Below are 6,800 nucleotides of genomic sequence, written 5' to 3' on the forward strand. Positions count from 1 at the left end.
CGCCTGCCTCTGCCTCCCGAGTGCTGGGATTAAAGGCGTGCGCCACCACGCCTTTGCTCTATAAATCTTAAAGAATCACTTCAGATAAATCCAAGACATTGAAAGCTGGGAAGAAAGAGTTGTGTCTCAGAGTTTCTGTCGCCACGATTGAGCTGGATTAGGAGCTGGAGAGCTACTTGTAAGCATGGTTTTGAGAATGGGCAAGCAAAAAGGGCCAAGTCACAAAGGTCTGGGGTGGGGGGGAAGCTTGAAAAAAGGTTTTATTTCAAGTGTGCACTGAAATGGTTCTCAAAGAGTTTTAAGATGGGTGACAACGGCGGGACCCAATTAATACTCGTAAAAGACGAGTTAGACCGCTGTATGGATAATGGAAAAACAGCAACGTGGTGCTAAGTCTAAGGCGATGGTCTAGCAAAAACAGGTCCTGGTTAGGAGAAAAACGACGAGCACTTTTAAGAGGGCGACAGCGGGGAAGATGACACACGAGGGAATCCAGGTCACGGCATTCACATCTCAATTCCTCCCACTCAACTTTGCATCAGTGCCGATGGCGCCGGGCAAGCACCGGGCATGCACCACCCCGACTCTCAAGGGACGCCTTTATCGTAATCCATACCCGTCAGTGTCTGACCCGACAGTGCCCTGCTGGCCCTGCACGCGGAGGCCCATTCACAAACCCAGGGTCTGCACTGGCGCCGGCACAGCCCCCTACCCACCAGCCGCCGCGCAGGTGGGCGCGTGCGCAAGCGTCACTTCCGGCTGCGGGGAGCCCGCCGGAAGACAACCGGCTCGAGGGCTGGAGAAACCACCACTGGTTCCGATGGGCTCCGCGGCCAGGAGGCTAGAAGGCCAAGGCCGCACGGGGAGACCGAGGCGCAGGCACCCCCACCTGACCTTCAGTCCGGCTGCCGAACACTCACCCAGGACCACGCAGCTGCCCAGACGAAAGCTTAATCGCCACAGCCGCTGCGGAGCGTTAGTAGAGACTTCAGCGCACGCGCCCTGTGTCTGTCAGAAGCTCCGCCCCGGAGGCCGGCTAGGCCAATGGCGCATGCGCTTTGGTGTGCCGTTTGTTTGTAAGCAAGGGCGTGCCACGTGCATTGATCAACCAAAGGGACCTGTACCCCGACCTTTGTCCCTGGGCTAAGTTGGACTGTGTGGTCGACCTGTAGTCATTGGGGCGACTTGAATCATTCTCGCTAAACCTCACCTCGTTAATGAATTAAAAGATATTTTCAAAGAAAAGAAAGGGGTATGCCAATGAATGACTAGCTACAGGTGCGTGAATCGTTTGCTTTGATGTCCTCACGGTTTTAGTTTTCCCGCACGTCTTTAACTGGACGAGTAAAAAGAACCCTTAAAACTGCTCACCACCACCACCCCAACGCATATGCACACACGCACACCTGCGCAGAGCTTCTGAATGCATGCATTTCGGGCACAGTGGATCCACATGGATAACTTGATTGCGTTTAGTCGTTTGCTGTTTGTCCCAAAACTCGGTAATCAGGAGAATTCCTAACTCAACCAAGAATTCTAGCTTGGAGAATTTACAAAGAGGAGGCTTCCCGTGAAGTAGCTGTTTTAAACTGGGAACTTCTCAGCCCAGGAATGCCAACAGTGGAGAAGATGGAATTGTCGGAGTCCGTGAAACAAAATCCCTTGTGAATGGACATGATTGAGGGAGGGGGGTTTGGGACTGAGTTATGTAGTCAGTGGGAGGCTCCATACTGCCACCCTCAGCCCAAGGCTCCTAAACCAGGATTCTTGCTTTCAGCGCTGAAAAGAATTTAAAAATTACCCAGTTGGTGAGCAGAGTTGAAAGACTTTATTAAAGATGTTTTTAAATTTATTTTTACTTTTATGTGCAATGGTGTTTTGCCTGCATGCATGTCTGTGTGAGGGTGTCAGATCTTGGAGTTACAAATAGTTGTGAGCTGCCATATGGGTGCTGGGAATCAAACTCTGGTCTGCAGCCCTAATTAAAGATATTTTAATACGGGCTTAAGTTCAAAACTTAAGAAAAGGAGAGACTCCCAGAAGAAAGACACACATGAGGGCATGAGTGGGCTTCTCAAATCCGTGACTGTTCTCACATCCGTGCAATGAGTTCTCCCTCCTCTCCCCTCCCCCTTTCCTCTTTCTCTTAGTAAACAAAATTATAGTGTAACTCTGGAGAGGCCTTGGATAGATTCCTAAAATAAAAACAGGCTGAGCTGACCAGGAGTCCAAAGAGGTATTTTCTTGCCTTAGGACTTGATTTCTGTTTCCAAGACCCACATGGTAGGAGAGAACCAACTCCCACAACTTGTCCTTTGACCTCCATGCATTAAAATGATCTTTGTCCTCCACCTGGTCTCTGCCCAGGGCTTATGATGTTAAGCTATACAAACTCCTGCCTGCTCCTAAAGGGATGGAATCATGCCCTTTTTCGACTTGCTCTAATTCTGCTTCTCCCTTCCTTTTCTCTTGCTGGTACTCCTTGTGCCTTTACCCAGGTGCCAGCCAGGGACTTCCTTTCCTACCTCCACCAGGATATTAGCACAGATGGGAGCACTGATGCACTTGGGAGCTTCCTTAGCTAGTTAGGTCTGATGGAGGAGTAGCCTAATTGTATCACCTGATAACCCTACCCAACATTAAAAAGAGGTGGTGGTGGCACACACCCTTAATCCCAGCACTTGGAAGGCAGAGGCTGGTAGATCTCTGTGAGTTCAAGGCCATCTTGGTCTACAAAGTGAGTTCCAGAACAGCCAGAGCTACACACATAGAAACATGTCACAAAAAGCCAAAAGAATGTCTGTGTGGATGTCTGTGACCTGTGTCACCTCAAGAGGCCTTAAGAACCATGCAAGATGAAATCAGAGGGTCATGCTGAGTCGCCCACCCCCTTGACTGGTCCTGGGAAAGCTGACCTTGCCTCTTGCTAGACTCTATAGCAAGATAGCTGGCCTCTGCACGTTGGAGAGATGGCCTCCACCCCGCACCATAGGCCAGGGTGAACCAACCCTGAGAGCATACATGTAAGGTAGCTGAGCCCCTTGCCTGAGGTCTGTGGTCCCAGGGGCCCAGACTGACCAGCTTGGCTCCCATCCAAGCCCACAGCTGGGCCTTAGATTGACTAGCACTAGCATATACCCCATCTAGGACCTGCAGAAGCTGGTAAAGGAACTGGTCCGGTGGAACAATACCAGCAAGGTCCCCAAGACTCCCAGAGGAGTTCCGGTGAAGATCCAGTGATGGTGATATGCCAGAAACCAGGGGCCTTGAACCAGCCCAGTGCCTCATTGCGATAAACATTTGTCAGTAAAACTGATGGGGCAAAGAGGTATACTATATGGCACTCTGAAGCATCCATTGCCACCAGGATGAATGCAGAGGTGTTGGAGAGTCAGGAAAGGAGGAGCAAAGAGATTTTCTGTTGTGGTGGTTTTTGTTCTGTTTTGGTTTGGGGTTTTTTGTTTTTTTGTTTTTGCTTTTGTTGGCTAGCTTTCTTGTCTATTTACTTTCATTTATTTCCGTATGTGGGGTGTGTGGCAGAGATGAGGGGAGAATGTGAGGGGACTGGGAGGTGAACAGAATTGGGGCACATGATGTGAAACCTCCAAAGAGTCAATATAGACGTCATTTTTTTTTAAAAACAAAGTGAAAAGAAGAGAAGGAAGAGGGTGGCTTATGGCAAGAGGATGACTTGAGTCCTCTGAGTACTACAGACATCTGTCTGGTGCCACCTGTCACTTAAAAAAGCCACTGCGCAGAGACAGGGTTTAATCTTGAAGCTGTGCTTTATTCAGAGAGCCTTGGCTAAAAGCCAGAACTATCCTTGGTCCTGTCAATACCTTCATCCTTATCAGAGGCCAAAGATGCCACAACAGTTTAAGCCAAAATATCTCTGCCCTACCTTGCCAGAAGTCAGGGATGTAAGAAGGGAGGCCTTCTGTTTTTCCCTGCTTCTCCTCTCCTAAGCCAGCACCCACTCCTGGAGGCCATATCTAAGGATGTGATTGAGACTGTAGGCCAGCGCCTTCCCTTAGGTAAGCAACTTTGGAACTGGCTCTCTGGATTTTCATGTTGAAAATGGGTTAGATCCTGATCAGCTCCAAAAACTAGAATGTTGCATACATTGTCTCCTAGCTTAAAAATTAATCCAGCTGGGCCTGTCAGTCACCCCTGAGCAAGGCTGAGTCACCACCTAAGGAGATGGGTTGAGTCACTATCCCCTTGATGATATTATACGCTTAGACTTGGAGGAAACCCTCCTCCCTTCAGCCACTTGCCGAGCTTTCATTATGTGGCCTGCACACTCTTTCGAGTAAGAGTAACTTTTCCTTTTTTCTTCTATCTTTTTTGTTTGGGTACTGGTCAAAGTGTCAACTTTTGCTGACACTTTAGGCTTTGTCGTTCACCCTCTAAAACTTGACTGACCTAAGCCGTGTGGTAAATTGTGGACTTCCCTTGCAAGCAGTAAGACAGACACTCTCTCTCTCTCTCTCTCTCTCTCTCTCTCTCTCTCTCTCTCTCTCTCTCTCTCTCATCTTCTCTATCTCCCTTCTCACAGCGGTGACTGCGGTGACTAACTCTTCTGCCCTGTTGTCTTTCTCTTAAATTGTCCTCAAGCTTCCTTTGGAGTCTGCTTCAAAATTCTTTTATTAACATGACTAAGAACCCTAAAAACAGAACCCCAACTTCCCTAGGAAGGTATCTTGGTTCAGGTGGTGACGTGCACCTTCCTCACCTCAAACCCCACATGAGGAAAGAGTTGAGAAGGATGCTTAATCATTCAGTAACAGCCCCAAGGGTCTTGGTCTAAAGTCCCCCTAACTTTCCAGTCCTTCAAATGTACCTCAGAATAATTTAGAGTTCACACAGGACACGGTTATCTGCAGTGTAGAGCAGAGAAGACCGTCAAAGAACGAGTGGACAATGGCCGAAGGGACCGCTGTGCCAGACGGCATTTCAGACGACTTCATACTGCGTCTCAAGTCTCTAGAACACACTTTCCTCAGGGACTTTGTCATGTCCAGGTAACCGGTTGACAAGCCTTTTTGGTTTAACTCTTTCAGGAAAGACCTTTTGAAAACAAGTGTAAATATTTATGTACTAGGCCCTGCAGGCAGTTCAGAATGCTACGTCTTCTCCCAGGGTCAGAGGTGGCTTAGGTTCTATTCTTCTTATCCATCATTAGAGTCCCCAAGTCTCAGTCCTTGTTTTTACAGCTGACGATGATGAGGGAGGGCCTCTGAAGGGTTAATGACCTAAAAGCCTAAGGCTAGCTGAGAAACTCCGGACTAGAAGTTGACAGGGTGATAATATCTACAACAAAAGGAAGCTAGGATCTGGGAAGCTCCCAGCTAGGTCAGTTTATCAGGAGAACAGATCTACAGATGAAATCTTCTCCCTCTAAAGTTGCCTTTTTTGACCTGAAAAGCCCTCAAGCCCCTGCACAAGGGTGCATGGTCTCCACTTCTGGGGAGACTGCTGCCCTTCATTGTTCTAATAAAAGGACAACATGCTTCTGTTGAGGTGACTCTCCTCAAGTCTTGCTTTTAAATTCGCATTGCCTAGAGCAGTGGTTCTCAACCTTGCTAATGCTGTGACTCTAATACAACTCCCCATGGTGTGGTGACCCCCCCAACCACAGAGTTATCTTCATTGCTATTTCATAACTGTAATGTTGCTACTGTTATGAATCGTAATGTAATTATCTAATATGCGGGATATGATATGCTACCTACCCCGTGGAAGGGTCTTTCAACCCCCAAAGGGGTAGTGACCCAGAGGTTGAGAACTGCTGGCCTAGCTCAGTCCTGATCCAGCAGAGTCCAGCTCCAGTGTCCTCCAAGCTAATGTCTATTCAGCTGCCCAACAATACCATATTATTACTTCTGTTCCTCACTACCATACATCTACGTGGATCATCCCACATGAAACTAATGTCTATCCAGCTGCCCAACAATACCATATTATTACTTCTGTTCCTCGCTACCATACATCTACGTGGATCATCCCACATGAAAATGTAATGTGTTTTTTAAAAGGAAGTAAGAATTCTGATCTCTTCAATAAAGCGAGAGCGGGTGCTGATTGATGAATAAAGCGCTACTTTAAATTCCCTTCTCTGCTTCTGGGCTTTCTTAAGTGACAGGTGCACCAGCCAAGTTCTGGTTACAAACTGTAGCGCTTGGGTGGGCGCAGGAGTCATCCTGTCTGACTTCTCATTGTTTATGGGCCCTCACTGTTACTCAGGCTAGACAGGGCAGCAGAAACAGGCCTAGAGGAATGAGACATATTTTTTTTTACTGAATGTAAATCCATTTTGAAAGCCTTACTGAATAAATAGTGGCTCTGTTATTCTGAAAGGACAACACATTTGTGTGGGGAAGCCCGTGTGGGGACACAGAGTGAAGATGGCTCTCCACGAGCCATGGCGAGAGACTCTGGAGACAGTACCTCTGCCAGCAACCTAAACTCAAGACTTCAGGCTGCGGAACCACGGGACAGTAGATTTCTGTTGTTTGAGCCAGTCAGTCAGTTCAGCAGCACTATCAAGCAGGTCTGGGGAGCAGTGTGGAGGGCTGGAGCCCCAAACAGAAAGTACACATTATTCCCTCTGCAGATGTATTGTCCTTGCACTGGCCCACGACTTCTGAAAAAGCGGAATAACAGAGTCACTATTTGTTCAGAACTTGGTTTGTGCTATGTGTCATTTACAAAAGCTCAGAAGCAGAGACAGGAATTTAATCTTAAAGTTGTGCTTTATTCAGAGAGCCAGCAATCTGAGAAGACAATAGGTTAGCATC

General features: G+C 47.9%; 1 protein-coding gene across 3 annotated transcripts in view; it reads right to left on the minus strand.

Moving 5' to 3' along the window:
• Window positions 1-1,810, minus strand: part of Ercc6 (ERCC excision repair 6, chromatin remodeling factor) — a 72,420-nt gene extending 70,610 nt beyond the window's left edge. For 2 of the 3 annotated variants that reach the window (XM_026779732.1, XM_026779731.1), the window contains exon 1: window positions 921-1,810. The gene's annotated coding sequence lies outside the window, so the exon portion shown is untranslated. Of the gene's footprint in view, window positions 1-616; window positions 736-920 lie in introns of those variants that run through there. The other variant, XM_005348643.3, reaches the window with a different exon arrangement.
• Window positions 1,811-6,800: the final 4,990 nt, after the last annotated feature.

Source organism: Microtus ochrogaster, chromosome 6, assembly GCF_000317375.1.
Source record: "Microtus ochrogaster isolate Prairie Vole_2 chromosome 6, MicOch1.0, whole genome shotgun sequence".
In the NCBI taxonomy this organism is placed as follows: domain Eukaryota; kingdom Metazoa; phylum Chordata; class Mammalia; order Rodentia; family Cricetidae; genus Microtus; species Microtus ochrogaster.